Source organism: Hibiscus syriacus, unplaced genomic scaffold (genome assembly GCF_006381635.1).
Source record: "Hibiscus syriacus cultivar Baekdansim isolate YM2019G1 unplaced genomic scaffold, ASM638163v2 tig00117048_pilon, whole genome shotgun sequence".
Lineage (NCBI taxonomy): Eukaryota > Viridiplantae > Streptophyta > Magnoliopsida > Malvales > Malvaceae > Hibiscus > Hibiscus syriacus.
In genome coordinates this window covers 1,045,198-1,062,600 of record NW_024063538.1, presented here as the reverse complement: position 1 = coordinate 1,062,600, position 17,403 = coordinate 1,045,198, and the positions used below count along the sequence as shown (strand labels likewise).

At 36.0% G+C, this 17,403-nt stretch overlaps 2 pseudogenes; one reads left to right on the top strand and one right to left on the bottom strand.

Moving 5' to 3' along the window:
* Positions 1–251: 251 nt before the first annotated feature.
* LOC120197318 lies at positions 252–8,106 on the bottom strand (annotated as a pseudogene).
* Positions 8,107–12,374: 4,268 nt separating this feature from the next.
* On the top strand, positions 12,375–16,311 carry LOC120197322 (annotated as a pseudogene).
* The last annotated feature ends 1,092 nt before the right edge of the window (positions 16,312–17,403 follow it).

The window sequence follows — 17,403 nt, the reverse complement described above, 5'->3', positions numbered from 1 at the left end:
TAATAAGTGCATCAGTATAGTATCTCTTCGATAACATTGCACTATAATTCCTTGATATATCAAAAACCTAGTCACCTGTAGCCAACACGAGATGTGGATAAAAGGCTCTTTAATACAAATGAATGAATACATCATCATAACCAGTTTTAAATCTCCTATGTATCTAAAACTGATCGATTCAAATCCTAGCCTGCACTTTTAACTCTTTCTTTCTGGCATAATAATGGCATCATTCATTTTTTCATCGTTAAACTATACAAAAGCAATTTCGAAACTTTTTACAGTACCTGATTTGCCATTGATGCATTTGAATGTGAGGACCATAACTATGCAAGCTGTACACAGATGGCACCAGATCCGCTGGTGTGTTATTTTTCGGCACCAGATTCATGCAGGAGCACCAACTTAAAAGAGTTTTTAACATGAAGGTGAAGATTGTGAACCTCCCATATCCTCGTTGGCAATTTGGAATTGCTTTATGAGTAAGTTTCGTATTTTCGGTCTCAAGCCAGAGGCTTGTTCGGGTCTGAACCATTGTTTGCCAAACTGAAATTTTGAAACAGGATAAACAGGTTAGCAACCGAATGAGAGAACTTTTGTGCAAGATTACAGAGGAACACATCAGGTACCATTGATAAATCTTTCTTTTTTAGTCTTTCAGGGGCCCCTTCGATGAAGCGCTCCATAAAGTAAAGAACAAAAAGACCACAATCATAATCATTCATTTGCTGGGGAACCTGACCCAAAAAAAAAGTATCAGCAGAAAACCTAAAGTTATGGTTTTAGAATGAGAAACTGATAACTATATTTACGAAAAGATAACTTAAGTGATTAAGTCCTCAAAGTTGATCATACCCAGCAAGATGGTCTTAAACATAAGTTCTTGTAGCAGACATCAATTTATGTGCATCAAGCCACCAAATTTCTCAGCAACATGTTTATTCAGCAAAAGTGATTAATTAAAGTCCAAACAATTTTACAAATGAAAAAGAGAGATTTATTAAGAAGATAACCCAGTTTTTAGTGGACAAATCTATGTTCAGAATATCTAATCCTGCAGTGAACGGTATATTTGTGTTGGGGGGGGGGATGTTATATAGTGCTGTGCTTGTTTTTTCAAAACCGCAATATTACTTGGTATTGTTGTAGCACGTATATTCAAACTCTTTTGTACAGATGTTTAATGTTAGAAAGCATGCACGGATAAGAATATTGTGAATTAACTTTTATCATGCAACTTCACACGCAAGAAAGAAACCTTTCAATTTTATGACCAAGGAAAGGAAGTTCATTTTCTAAGGTAATTGAAGATATATCTATAATTACATCTGCACAATCACTATCCATCAGAGGCTATACTTTACCAACTTGAGGTTCAAAGTCCATGAACAAATGAGACGGTTTACGATACTAGAATAGAAACTTACAGCTATTGTTCTCTCGTCAATCCTACGGGGGAGATTTTCCCATATTCTATCTGCAATTGGAAGATCTGAAGGAGCAACCTCTTGATTCAAATAGTTCCATTTTCCTTCATGTAGCTAAAAATCGAGATTCAAAATGTCTATGAGGTTTAAGAAAGCATTGGTTACCAACAGAAATGTATAAGTTAGGACATAACCGAAAATAAACCCAGTAAGGCTTCCATTCAAATGTGATGTAACATTAATTAGAACGCAATAGCTGAAAGATGTTGAAGATTTCTATATAACCGAATCATTTACTTGTATCACTTAAGAAGAAATGAATGAACAGATGTGCAGGTTTCAAATCACTCTATTTTAAACAGAAAATGCACTATCCTAATGAAAGTTCCCTTTGCAGTATCACATGGCTTCTTATTTTATGAATATACAGACAAAGACAAGTTATAGCACATTGCCATTTATAATCCTGTGGATTTTGTCTCACCTTTTAATGTTCTTAAAAACCAATCGGCTAGAATGAAGTCCCAGTGAATCCAAATGAAGGATAATTGGCCCCGATTCATCTTCTTTGTCGGGTATACAAATGATGACCAAGCTCCAGTGGAAGCTAGATACATGAAAAGCAATAACTGAGTCAAAAGATTTGAAAAAATCAACCTAAATTAGTGAGAAGGTAGTGAAATAGGGGGAAGGAACCCCTCTAGTTTATTCTTCAAACACTTCTAATTCTTAAGCATGCCAAATAGAAACATAATTAACCTTCTTAGTTAACAAATGCAGAATAGTCACTCAAAAACTAGCCAAGACACAAGACAATAGGCTGTGACTGGAGGCAATGATCATTTGACAGAATTTTTGTTCATAATAGACCCAAAATTTGATTATCATTACATAGCTGGATAAAACAAGTATCCTGTCCTATACATCTTTTCAGAGACAAAGAGACCACAGCAAAAAAGCTCTGTTCATTTAACAACACCACTCAGGTAAAAAAAAGTCGACTTGTAATTTCTAATCCAAGGAAATTATGACGGTGAGGAGATGGTAATCATGATTTCAAAAAATGAAAATGTTTTTTTGATATGCAAGAATCACTGGAAGATACATATGGTTTTCATTGTCCCATTTTGAGAAAACTGTGTTTCCATGTCTGTAGACCCTCTTTCTCTCCCCTCTGATCCTCTCCTTCCTTTTTCATACCATGTTTACAATCGCAAGCAACAAGGCCAGCATTAAGATGCATAATGCCTGTTTCCAACCATCCACGTATTGAAACAAAGGGAAAAACTCTCCCTTTCTCTACGCTTCTGTTTCCAATCCTTTTCAAATCAGAGTCCTCTTTTTTTCCTACTTTGTTACACCAATTCTTTTTCAAAATGTACATAATGCTTTTTTCTAACAGTGAACACCAATCTGGACATGTAATTGCAGCTTCCAACCCATTTTCAAACCCATGTCTATGTAGCATCATGCAAATGAAATCCTCTTGACTGCATGTAAGAGGAACTCAGCAAGAATAAACATTTATAGTCCTATCAAAAAAAGAATAAACATTAGGGAACATTATACATGCTTGAATGTAAATATCTATAGCAGGAAAACTCACTCTTCATTAATCGGAATAAGTATATATGCTTTCTGGAAAATATTGACCTTTCCACCACCTTCTGAACTTCATGATAAGGAATCTTTGTCGCTCCCCTATTTAGAAGAAAGGAAAACAAGGACCTTGCTCGCATGAGTTGAAAATAGCTTGACAAGTTCAGCAAATTATTATGGACACTAAATTATAATCATTGATCTAGTGAAAAATAAATGCAGTTTCAAACAAAAAAACTAAACTAGAATAAATTAAACATATAGTATTTTTCTGAAATTATAAATGGCTGTTGATCTCAAGTTGCTTTGTTCAAAAACAAAGCTAAAATGACTTGAAGAGTGAAGCATAAAATTATAGCATTATCTTATTAAAGAAATTATCATTACAGCATCACAGAAATACTCAAGAACCTAGTTCTACCAGATCAGATTCAATGAACTTGGCTGAAAATGATTCCAGAGATCTCAAATCAGCAAGATGTATTCACCTTACACAGAAAAAGGCAATCATCTATAAGAACATGAAGATAACCTTGTATGATACAGCTTCTTTCAGCTTCTGGTAAAATACGTGTTAAAATATGATATTCACATATTGCTCTATTGTTGGGATGCCTGCTGCCGCAAATATCTGGACCAAAGGACAAATGTGATTATAACTAGAAGTCCGAAGCTCCATATAGCAGGATCTATTATCTAGCAGCTATTGTTTTGTTTTTGTTTAGCAGGATCCATTAAAATTGTCTCTCTTGTTTTAGACAGGCAGATCATTGTAAGACACATCTCGAGGAGGTGCAATTGTGAGGCGGATCTCTGGCTAAACAGGGGATTGGATGAATTGTTTTGTTTGTGTTAGAGGTTTCTTTGTAGTTATTGTGGTTTTTCGATGTTTAGGGGTTGAGTTAGTTTTGATGTTTAAGGGAAGTCTGGTTGTTTTTGTGTATACGATCTTATTGGTTATGTTTAAGTGTTTTCTGGTTGTATCCTATGTACTTTACTTATGATTAATATATTTCTAAGGCACTCTTTTCCTCCTTCCGTGATTAAGGAGCTTTCTTAAAGATCCATTAATCAGAAGGGGGTTTTTAATGAGGCCTGAAATTCTTATCAAAAAAATTATCTAGCAGCTATTCACAAAATTTTCTAACTAATCAAGCATTTCAACTTTTTTTCCCTAAAAACAAAATGAAATTTCAACAAAGTCAGGCTTTCCATTCAACCATAACAAAGATATCAGACAGCATGTTGAAGATATAGGTTCAGATTTTAAAACTGAAGCAGTGAGTTTCTTACGCTCATTTCACATAGCATTCAAAGCACAATGTCAATACTCAATACTAGGGGAACCAGTTTCCAGGTATAAACATTGTTCCAATAAACTACAATTTTAAATTGTGCTTTTGTTTTTCTAGCACTAAGGTGCAAGGCATACTTACACACTCAACTGTCACTTCTTAAAGTAGAGAAGCTTGTCATGTGAGAAAATTACACGTATTTGAATTGCTTAAACACTTACCGGATGTAAAGTTCATAATTTGAGATGTCAAGAAGGTTTCAGGAGCAAGGCTGTCAATATCACCAAAAGAAATATCAACAGATTCTGGATCATCCCTGTATCGATAAATAAGGCAAAAAAAAAAGATATACAGAAATTAAATTCTGCAAAATATCATCCATTAAAAAAAAAAAAAGCATCACATACCTTGATGGGTAATAGATCCTAGCATCCTTTTTGCTGAAAATTTTCAAAAGATAAGATAGTGGAAGCAACCAAATTGTAAGCTATTGTATAGTGGGAAGAAAAAAAAATATTGGAAGTTCCACTAACCAATTCAGAAGTTTAACTTCAGGCTCTGCTGTCTTACTAATTGTGGTTCTTCTTCATCTACAATAACAACAGTCTCGCCCTGTTTCAGTTATATACCATTGAACCAATCAATAAATGAAGACAAACACTAATTATGTTGACAGCAGAAATTTTCATCACAATGCAACAAAAAAAGTACATGGACTACTGAATACTGATAGCAAAACCTATATCATTGCAGGATGCATTTTTGGCTTTTTAAGATTTCGAACTTAGAAAGACAGTTAAGAGGCCAACAATCATGCGAAGCTGTCCTTTACCCCAAATACCAAAATCTCCAAAGTAACCAACTTATGAGTTTCGCATAAAACTGTGCTTATGAAGAGTTTTTCAGAATTAAGTGTCTCAGAGCATGTTCAACCAAGTGGATTACTAATAAGTTGTTTGGAAGGGATCAATTAATCTCTAAAAAGATCACAATCATGGTACACAACATCAATTTCCAAACATAAAGTGGATTTTAGAATATTCTAATTCCCACCCGGAAGCCTTTTATATTTTCGATAGACTTAAATTACACTAGAATAAGATAAGTCAAGAAAACAGGAATGGAGACACATTTCCCTCTTCCATTAGTCACTAGTACAAGATACAGATCTAATGACAAAGGATTCATTAAAACAACCTACAATATCCTAAACTCAACAACACTGATATTATCTACACTATCACAATAACACGTGATTAATTACATTTACCTTAAATTCTGAACCTAATTACTCCTATGTCAATAGTCACATTCACAAAATGAGCAGGTAGTCTACATTAGATAATCATGATTGTAAGAAAGAAAGAAAAGTATGCACACCTGCCTACACCTTGAATTATTTGGTGGTTGGACTTGAATAGCATCCTTCCTACAGAGAAGGAATGGGGAAATTTAAAAAACACGCAAGCCATTATTGAACTACTCAAGTAAACTGAAAACAATCAGATCAATTAACAAATATTAACATTATATAGAATATCTTTAATGGACAACAAACAGTCAAAACTAAAATGCTAGTGTATATAAAAGAAAATTATTTTAAAAAAATGGATTGGAAGACATAGAAAATGCTGTCCCCCAGATATTTCAGTTACATGCAATATGAGATATGAATTACTGATTGAGAATTTCAAGAATAAGCTATTGACATTTTCAGTCTCAGAATATAAATGAGTAATATGTAAAATTGCTTACTTTGATGTGCTTCGCAAATTGTTAACTGTGTCAAAAAGAGAAGACAATGTAGCTGTTCTACTCTTTTGATCATCAAAAGAAGGCTTCGTATGGTGTTGTGAACTAATATTTTGTAGTGATCTACTACCTATCATCCTTTCACTCTCTGAAAAATCCCCATTGCATTTGGTTTTTCGGTGTTCACAATGATTCAAAACTGATAAACTTTTCTCAAATGTGTTGAGAGACCTAGAATCTGTCTGTAACATGAAGTACAAGAGCAATTATGTTCCATGGTCATATCCAATAACAAAGTCCTATCATACAGTCTATCACTTAATTTAGAAACATTCAGAAGGAACTGCATTCCGCACTGAACAATGCTAATAAAAGAGTTATATTTCAGTAGAGTACTAGCAATTTACATTTTCTTCCAACTTTTTGCAAAAACTAGCACCAAATGCAGACTGTGAGAAAGGTTGATTTGATTTACGCAGATTTTCAAAACCATTAGAAGAACCTGCAGGAAATATTTAATTTACTTAAATAGATTTCAAAAAACAGAATTCTAAAGTTAGAAAGAAATTTCCCTGCTTACGTACATAAGCCAACTACAGTATCCTTAAAAAACCACATATTGAGCTCAAAACAGTCAGAGCTCCAAAGAGTCAGGGTTCTAAGTACTATACTGGATAGATCACATCATCATCATGGTAACCATACCCAGAAAAGGGGAACATAACATAACCAACCAGACAAGTTTGATTTCATCCAATGCAATCTTCAAAGGAAAATAAAGAGAGAAAATTTCATCTGCTACAGTCCAAACTCAATCTATTCTGATCAACGTGATCTTTAATCAAAGTACATTTTCCCCCACCAACTAGAGCAGGAAAACTTTGGCCATTGTGCCACGTTATCTCAGACTACACCCTTTTGTGTCAAATGTCATCGGCTTAATTTTAATGTGGGGTGCACAACTACAAAGGTTTATCATCATCCAGATTACATTCATTATTACATAAGTAACAAAATGAACCATTTCAAGTTGAATTCGTAATATATCAATAGGCCCATGTTAAGGATAAACAACACCGCTACAGTAAACCCTCAGGATGAACACAATTTCTTTATGCTTGGAAACAAAAGTTCACTAAAGACTCCCACACAGGGCTTGAAAAAAATCCCAAATTACATGAAACCTTACCAACGGTATGTGTGCTTGGAGGTTGCGAGAGCGTCTTACATTCATCAGCAAGCTGTCCAACAAATGAATAATGCAAACAATCAATGTTTTACTTAGTAAAAAGGGTCGACTCATTCTGAAATGTGAAATTTCATTTTAACTACCACGAAAAAGGAAGGAATGCTCTCTTTTATTTTAATAGTTAATAGTGACAGAAAATAATGCAAGCACTCGTTAGGAAAGGGGAAACTCCGCTGTAAAACCAAAAACACTTTCTATTTACCTAAATTTAGAAAAATGTAAATCCAAAATCACTAGTTAGTTAAATAAGAAACAAAAAAATAGTTTAATTTCCAAACATTCCCTCATGCAACATCCCTAATTTCGTTCCTTCTCTGTTATTTCAATGTAAGACCAAATTAGTCAAAGAAACAAACCAATTTCGCTCGCGAAAACGTTCTCCGTTTCTTCTCCTCCTGAAGTTGCTGAATTTGATCTCTAATCTTCTCGCCTTTATCCGGTAATTTACAGCCAAGGCATTCCAGATTCCGCTCCTGCCGTTGAATTTTCTCTTCCAGCTTATCATCAGTCAAATTTTCCCAAAATTCTCTTTACCTTGATCATCGCCGTCGCCAATTGCTTCGGATTTCCGAGCTGAGGTTGTGGCTCGCCTTGTAACCACTAAGGAGCCGGTGATTTCTCATCGCCGGCGTCGTTTGAGATTAGCTTGTTCCAATCGAGGTCTAACTTCCTCTTCCTGTTCTCTTTCGCTTCCATGCAAATCAAATTAGCTTGATTCCCCCCTCCTTTCACCCTTCTTTTTTCTCCGTGAATATCCTGATTCCCACTCTTTTCAGCCTGCAAGCTAATTTATGTTTTTTTTTTATTATTGATCAATTTATATACATAGAGGTACGAATTTAACCCAAATCCGACGAAAATCGATTTGGCCCGAACTTATAAGGTCTAGTTTTTTATTATATGATTTGGGTTTTATTGAGTAGAGTTTTCTTTTAAGAATGATGTCTGATGAATTCAGATTTATGGGAAATAATTAATTAGATAATTCAAAAATAATAATATAATATAAAAAAATTTTATATATATGTATCTCTTATTTTTTAGTTAGATCTTATTTTTAATTAATAAAGACAAAATTCCTCTTTGTATCATGTGAGGGATTAAAGGGTGCTATACTCGAATAGCGATCGAAGTGAATGTGCCAAAAACTCACTCCGACGAATGACCATCCATATACATACATATATTAGGAGGTACATAAATCCTTATTGAATTATGTTGAAATCACGTTTGATAATCAAATTTTAAAAAAATTTAAAATAGTTTTAAAATTTATGATGATTATTTTATAATAGTTCAATAAATTTAATTATTAATTTATAATATTTAAAATGTAACAATTAAAATGATCGTTTAAATATAAGTAATAATATTAATATAATAGTTTAATAAAATGATTGTTTAAATTATATATGAAAATCTGAAGTTTGGAAAAAATATTTACTCAATAAATAAAAAATATTAATATATAAAATATAAGTCAAGAATGAGCTCCAACAACCCCAACTTGATTTGATATGACTCTTTTTTTATATTTATAATATCTTATATTATTTTATATATTATATATCATACTAATTTATAATATATTAAAAAATTAATTTTTAATAATATACTAATCCAGTGAATATTTGCTCGGTTTCAGACTTTCAGCCCTCTTTCGAGTGAGTCGCAAGGCTCTTCATCCGGGCTGAGTTATGTGCACTCAATCAGCAAGTATCGGCTACATTTGCACACAACCGAGGGTACGTATCGTAGCAAACTTCCGCCGAATCATCGAAGGCTCGGTTAACTATGCCTGGACTAGGGTTCCTACAAATTCGCATGATTTGTAGGATGATTGTCGAAGTACATTAGTCTTCACGATTTGCTCTCGGTTCATATAATGTCGATTGCCGATATGCATCGTTTTAGTTGATATGATTTCACATTTTTATATCCGTAATGCATTCTGATCCTACGAACAATTACGTGTCTCATTTGCATTTCGTGCCGAATATGCTGAAAACATCATGTATGCATGTTTCGATACACAATATGCGGAAACTTTTCTTTCAAAACAGTCTGAAGATAAGAGAAAAGATTGCAGGGGTTGATATGTTCTGTTACTTTCCTGCTCGGATTATCGAACCGTTGGCCGACAAACAATGTTTTTCATCATCAACCCTCTCCAAGGTCCGTTCTTTGCAATGATGGAAATAGATCACACAAACCATCCACTTCATCACCTTCCCCATGCAAATCAAGCTAACCCCTGCAACCATTATCCCCTTTTCTCATGGCCTATGCCTTAGAAAGACACGAACCGTGAACCGGTACCCCACACAAAACACACGACATCGACAAGAACCCTCGTCCTCGCTGCCTCGCAAAGATAAAAGAGAATCCCAGAGCATTGGCCCATGTATCCTCCAACACCGAGACCACGATTCCCACGTTCCATACAGCTGTCCATCCTAAAAAACTTCACTAGCAGAGCAACGCTAACCGTTCGAAGAAATGCAGCAGTGAATGCATTATAGAAAAAGTTCATCATAACGGTATAGTAGTTCGTCACTAACCATGTCGACACGAGTAGAAAACCGGTCGAAACGAAGTGAACATACGTATAGAAGTGACAATGGTGCCTCTGCACCTTTCTTGGTCGACAAGTAATCGTACCATTTCCGTCATCGTAATAGCTTTTCGATTAGTATACGCTCTCGATGCTAATTCAACGGTAACCACCGCGTCGCAGAGCTCCAATAGATGAAGTAGCAGCAGCGGTAAAGAGCCAGTTGAACCAGTTTGTAGAAGAAACCATTCGCCATCGTTTCGACATCGGTTCCCTCAGTATATCGGAGACGATGACGAGTGCTTGTCGAAGCATCATTTCGTGGAAAATCAAGGAGCAAAATAGGGGAACGGAGGCCAGGAAACAAAGTGCGATCATAGTGGTTGATTTGTAAGGGATCATAAGAGCTTCATTGAGCATGTTAAAGAAATTTAGCTGATGATTTAGCATATGGGTGTGATTCTCCATCTTGGTTCCTTTCATGTTTCCATTGAAGGGTTTTGTTTATCGTTTTAAATGAAAAGGCTTCTTGGGTCATGTACAATGAGAAGATCTGTAAAACGTCAAACCAAATGGGCTTCAAAGCCATTGTTTGTACTTTGACATTGACAACTTCAGAAACAATGTCCTTCGTTGCAGTCGGTATTAGGGTCGAGACTCGACCCTAAAAGATTGTGATTTTTTTTTTGGGGGGGGGGGGGATTATTTAAATCCGATTTTTTTTTAGAATAAATTAGATTTGATTTAAGGGAAAACATTAAAATCAATTCAATATATATTATTATTTATATTTATATTTAAGGGTAATGTTATAATACAATTTCTTATATTTTTAATTAAGTTTTTATTTTATCTAATAAAAATGAAAATTTTTAATTTATTTATACGATCAAATTGAGTATATACTTTTACTCCAAAAATCAAGTCCGATTGAATTTTTCTAAACTTAAATTAAATGTATGATTGAATTTTTCTAACTTAAATTAAAATATGATGGGTGAAAATGTTATACTCAAAACCAATTTGAATGGACCAAAAATTTAACTTTACTCGTGACCATCCCTACTTATAAGTCTAGAAAGAAAATGATGGTTTAATTAATTAATTTTCCCTCTTTTTATCCAAATGCTTTCTTTATTGTTCTGGGCATGCATGTGTGTAGTTTGAGTTTTGTTAAAGTTATGGAAAATAGAAAGCAGCTTTAAGGTGAACTTCGGTTTCTCATCTTCAATTTTTGCAACTTTTTATTTTATTTAAATATTGTTTACATATCAACCATATAATGAGAATTATTTTATAGACATTCCCACCGCATCATCTCATCTCATGACCCCTTTCAATTAAAACATATCCACGTTATTTATTTTTTTCCATATAATTTATATATTAATATTTATTTTCCAAATCATCATCTTTTCTTAAATATCAAAATTAAAAATAATTAGGATTTTCTAGTCACATTCGTAATCTCCTTTACCTAAAATTCAAAGATTTGCAACAGTTCTTTGGTTCATTCACAAGTCCTGCGATTGCTTCCTCCAATGAATTCTTTGTATGCCTTCACAGAAAAAAGGATAGAATATCATTATAGCATCTCTTTGTTTGCTTTCAAATAAATAATTAAATTCATTAATCGATTTAATAAAAATATTAAACGATAAAGTAACAATCGGAACAAAATTTCAATATTTTAAACTCCATAAAGAAGCAATTTACAGAGATGAAACAATCATAACACTTATGGATTAAGTAAAGAAAACTGTTGCAATTCTTTGGATTTTGGAAGTATTTGCTTCAATCTTTCCAATGTTGAATTGAACTCATTTCTCTCTTCTAGCTAGAATGTAATTATTATATTGAAAGAAGGAAACTCCATAGGATTGGAAATTAAATTTGCCACATAAATCTAGATTCATGAGACTTTTTAGCTTGGAAATTAATTTTTTGTCTGGCGTAGTTTGATTTTGTAAACAGAAGTTTTAAAAATGGTCGAGTCCATTAGTTGAGCAAACTTTTCCACAACTCACCACTCATTTTTCATTTCTCAGTTTAAAAAATTTGAAAAGAAGAAGAGACTTTAACCCCTAAGGTATAAAAGCATGTTCAGTTTGATTCACAGCATTTAGCCATTTGCCTCTTCAAGTCTATCAACAGTACATATCTCTGTCCCTTCATTGAGCTATTTAAAGCAGTTATCTCTCTCTATCCAGAATTTTTTTTTTAAAAAACAAACAAACTTTGTTTAAAAATCCATACCAATATGCTTGTTTTTCATGTTGGAAGGTTCTCTATCAATATTTACTTTGGGTTTTGGAGGTGTTTGTTCTTTGTTGTAGTCTCCATTGATGGTTTGTTCAACTGCTACCTCCTGGAAAGTTGAAAGCTTTAGTCTTGATACATTAATCTTGTTATTTAACAAAGTTTTTAACTTTATCTGTGTGTATATTACTTGGAGGAGTCTCTTGTATCAAATGGGGATTCCTTGAATTGCTTCAGCCATGGATCTAGAGGTGGTTTTCACCAAAACCAGGCGTTCACAGATTTTTTTAAAGCAAATTTGTGCTGGTTTCCCAATTTTTAAAAAACCCATTTCAGTAATCACCAAATCCTCTGTTATTGTAGAAGGAATCATGGAAGACAGTATTGGTTTTGACATACCAAGCCTTGGCGTGTTTATGGGGATTTAAGCACTTTACCTTTATGTTTACAAGAACACATTCGAGGAAGATATTCAACACTCCGAGACAAATGAAGAAATCTATGGGGTTTTATCTTTCGTATTCTGGACTCTCACTTTGGTGCCTCTGCTCAAATATGTTTTCATAGTGCTCAGAGCTGATGATAATGCTGAAGGAGGCACTTTTGCCTTGTATTCATTGTTGTGTCGACATGCCCGAGTCACTCGATTCCCAACTGTCAACTGGCAGATGAGGAGCTGATGAGTACAGGAAGGATGGTATTGTTGGATTGGCACCGAAATCAAATTTCGGGTCAAGGTTGAAATCTACTTTAGAAAAGCATAGGGATCTGCAAATGTTCTTGCTTGTTCTTGCTTTGATTGATACCTGTATGGTGATTGGTGATGGTATCCTCACACCAGCTATTTCAGGTAATTTATGGGATTTTCCCCCCATGATTTCTTCTTGTGTCATGAACTAGATTGATCGATTGTTTGTGAATTTGTGAATGTAGTTTTCTTCGCCGTGCCCTGAAACAAGAACCGTGTCGTGGAACCCTGGGATTGACCTTTCATTAAAGTGGTTAGACTTACCTTTCAATATGCTAACTGGGGCATGTACGATTGTATAGTCTGCTCAAATTAATAGATCGAGCTTGATTAGAGATATTCCCTCTGTCTATGTTGCTTTCGGTTTAGATCAAAAGACTGGCCCACATCGGGATATCTGATGACTATGCATGTTTTCTGTTAATATGCAGTTGTTTTTACTTAGGAGTGCAAATTACGGCATCCAGTTTCTTCATAAGTTATGGCCATGATACCCGAAGCTGAACTCTTTTCGGTCTTGTATGTTAAAAATAGAGGCCATTGAAATGTGTTTGGAAGTGTCGTCTCGAGAAAAGTTTTGACCATAGTTACTAAACTGTATTTCTTGTTCCTTTTGCAGATGTAGAGTTCCAGTCGCATGCATCACTGATATGCTTGTTTTCCCTTCAACATTATGGCACGCACAGGGTTGGGTTTTTGTCGCACCTGTGGTTCTAATATGGCTTCTCTGCATCAATGCTATCGGTTTTTATAATATCACTCGCTGGGACCCTCATGTGTATCAAGCACTCTCCCCATATTACATGTACAATTTCTTGAGGAAAACTCGCAGAGGAGGTTGGATGTCCCTGGGTGGCATTTTTTGTGCATACAGGTAACTGTGTGTGACCGTGAATGCCTATGGATATATAGGGGTGTGCAAAATTACCCGACCCCCGACCCGTCGACCCGGATCTAAAAAACCGGGTAATTCTCTAAAAAAAAATTACCGGCCGGTCGGGTACCAGGCCCGACATTTCCCGGGTCGGGCCCGGGTCACAAAATCTAGTTTTTCCAGGTACCCGGTTAGTTTTTTTTTTTTTATTTTTTTATATATATTATATAAAATATAATGAATTATTTATATTATGATCATTATATTTTGTATTTCTAACTTTTAAATTTTATGTTCGGATATTAGAGTATGTAATTCGAAGTTTCGAACATTTAAATTTGTGTATATATTTTTTAAAATTAATAATTGAAAATAAAAATTAAAAATCGGGTATCGGGTACCCGCAAAATCCGGGTACCCGATTACCGGGTACCCGTAATCCGGGTCGGGACACGGGCCGAGAAATCGTCGACCCGAAAGTTACGGGTACCCGGATTTGCACACCCCTAGATATATATTGCAGTGATTTTATAATAGAGATGTTGATTAAGTTATATTACATTTCAGGATCAGAAGCTATGTTTGCTGATCTTGGACATTTTTCGCAATTGTCAAAAGGTAGATATGCTTTTTTTTGGAGAAATTCGGTATCGGGAAATGTTTACAATCGTGCGAAAGAACTTCCAACAGTTGTGTCATTGCCGTTTCTTATTCAGCATTGAATTGTGCTGTGAATAACAGTTTTTATCTAATTGGAGTTCCTGTTCTGCAGATTGCTTTCACCTCTTTGTTTATCCGTCCTTAGTCTTGCATGCATGGGGCAAGCCGCCTATCTATCTCGGCATCATTTTATCGAGTGATTATCGAATTGGATTCTATGTATCTGTACCAGGTAGGGGTCTCGAATTGTTCTCTTTGAAAAGTCTTGTATATTTTAGGTGAGTTTTCACTTTTCAGCTAACTGTAAGTATCTTAATGTGTTATTGCTTCAGAGAAGTTAAGATGGCAGGTTCTCATTATAGCCATACTCGCTGCGGTAGTAGGAAGCCCAGCTATCATAACCGGAACATTCTCGATCATCAAACAGTGCTCTTCTCTTGGTTGCTTCCCAAGAGTCAGAACAGTCCACACATCGTATAAAATCCATGGTCAAATATACATTCCGAGATTAACTGGATCCTGATGGTATTATGCTTGGCGGTTACTATCGGCTTTAGAGACACAAGGCGCATGGGAAATGCATCGTGTACGAAAACGCTCACTCGTATTGCTAATTGCTTGAACGACTCTCGACATAAAGGTCATATTTATTCCAAGAAACCATGTTGCCTATCTTATATCCGTGTTAGAATTATATTCTGAATCTTGATATGGAACAGGTTTGGCTGTTATAACTGTGATGCTGGTCACTACTTGCCTAATGTCTTTGGTAATCGTGTTATGCTGGCAGAAGAGTGTTCCTCGCAATCGGCTTTATTTTATTTTCGGTACGATCGAAGCGCTCTACTTCACGGCATCCCTCATCAAGTTCCTGGAAAAGGCATGGGTTCCGGTTGCCCTTTCATTCATCTTCCTGATAGTCATGTGTATTTGGCACTATGGGCACGCTGAAAAAGTACTAGTTTGATGTTCAAAACAAGGTCTCCATCAACTGGCTACTCACCGTGGGTCCCAGTATCGGCATAGTACGGGTTCGTGGGATCGGACTCGTTCAAACAGAGCTCGTATCAGGAATCCCTGCAATCTTCTCCCATTTTGTCACTAATCTTCCAGCCTTGCACCAGGTCCTAGTCTTTCTTTGCATCAAGTCTGTCCCGGTCCCTCATGTCAGACCCGAGGAGCGGTTTCTCGTGGGTCATATTGGCCCTAAGGAGTTCAGGCTTTATAGGTACATCGTACGATATGGGTATCATGATGTTCATAAAGACAACATCGAGTTCGAGAAAGATCTCGTTTTCAGCATAGCAAAGTTTGTTCGCTCAACGAGCGGTTCCCCTACCGAGGCTAATGAAGATCCGGAGAACGAGGGCGATAAAATGACGGTTGTGGGAACATGTTCTACCCATTCGGACGGGATTCAAATGACGCCGATGGTGCAGACAACATAGAAGCAGCTGGCCCATCAGAGTTGAAGGAGATGAGGTCACCACCTGCAATTAAAACCATTAAAAGAGTACGGTTTATCGTACCGGATAACCCGGAGATGGATTCCAGAGCAAGCGAAGAGTTAGGGGAACTTAGAAGCTAGGGAAGCATGGGTGGCTTACATACTAGAACACTCGTATGTTAAAGGCAAGCAAGGATCTAGCCTGATACGAAAACTCGTAATCAACTACGGATACGAATTCTTGCGAAAACAGCCGGCAGTCGACTTATGCGCTAAGTGTACCCCATGCATTAACGTTGGAGGTCGGGATGATCTACCATGTATAGTTTTTGTTCATACGTAGAAATAGTGTAAATGTATCATATACATGTGTTTACACTTTACAGTGCTGTTCACGAAATGGAAAGCCAGCATAGTTGATGATAAGAGCTCTCTCACAGTTTTGGTAACTGTTTCGGGTAAAGTACATCAGATGGTCATTGAATTATACTAAATGATCGTTGATCACTGAACTTTTAAAAATTATAAAATGGTCATACTTAATCATTCTTATTTTTGATTGGTTTTCAGGTAAAATAAAATGATATTATATATAATATTTAACAATAAAATTTAATTAATCGATGTAAGTATTCACTGTGCAGTTCTATAATTGTGCTATGACTTTGATTTTGTTCATGAGAAAAGTCTTTTTAAAATAAATGTGTTTTTATTTACCCAAAATGTTAATAAAAGTAAGCTTAGGATCCAAAAATTTCAAGTGTACAGCAGCTCTCAGCCTATAACCTTCTCCAAATCCAACTTATCGATCCTTCATCTAAGTTTACGGGAAAACTGCAGATAGTAGACCGAGGCTGGTTGTGGGAACCCCTGAAGGGTACCCTGGACATGTAGATGGGAAGCCGAGCCGAGGGAGGCGATCAGGCGACGATGAACCATCCAAAAGGGTTAGCCATAGATGACAGAGGAACATTTTTATTGCAGAATTGCCCTACTTATCGCTGCTGGATTCATCGATTACATGCTTGCTCTGCTGCAACGTAGAGTCGGCACCATCGTTTCATCCCAAAATGTGAGTCTTCTGTGTTTTATTTATATGCAAACTCGTTACATATTGTGTGATTCACCACTGAATTGGCGATGTTTACTTTCATGGATATCAGGATTCAGTTCAAGTGAATGCAGGGAGTGTTCCCTGGTTTAAAAATGAAATCGCTAAGCCGGCACCGGCAACAACCGAATCATTCGATGCCTTGGCCTGCACAAGAGAGCTTTGTGATACCGGACGAAGATGAGCCGCCGTCAACCGATACCGGATCCCCCACTCCACAGAAAGCATACCCTTTCATGTCCAAAGACACAGAAAAGATCCATCAGTTGCGTCAAAGCCAGGTCTTCTACAGCGGATGGGATGCTGATATGCAGCAGCAGCATCGCTATCAATCATACACCCCACATACTTTGAGCAGAGCCATGAGAGAACCAATGAGACTGTCTTCGGGGCAGTTCAAGAACACGACAAGAAGCGCGAAGCTATGC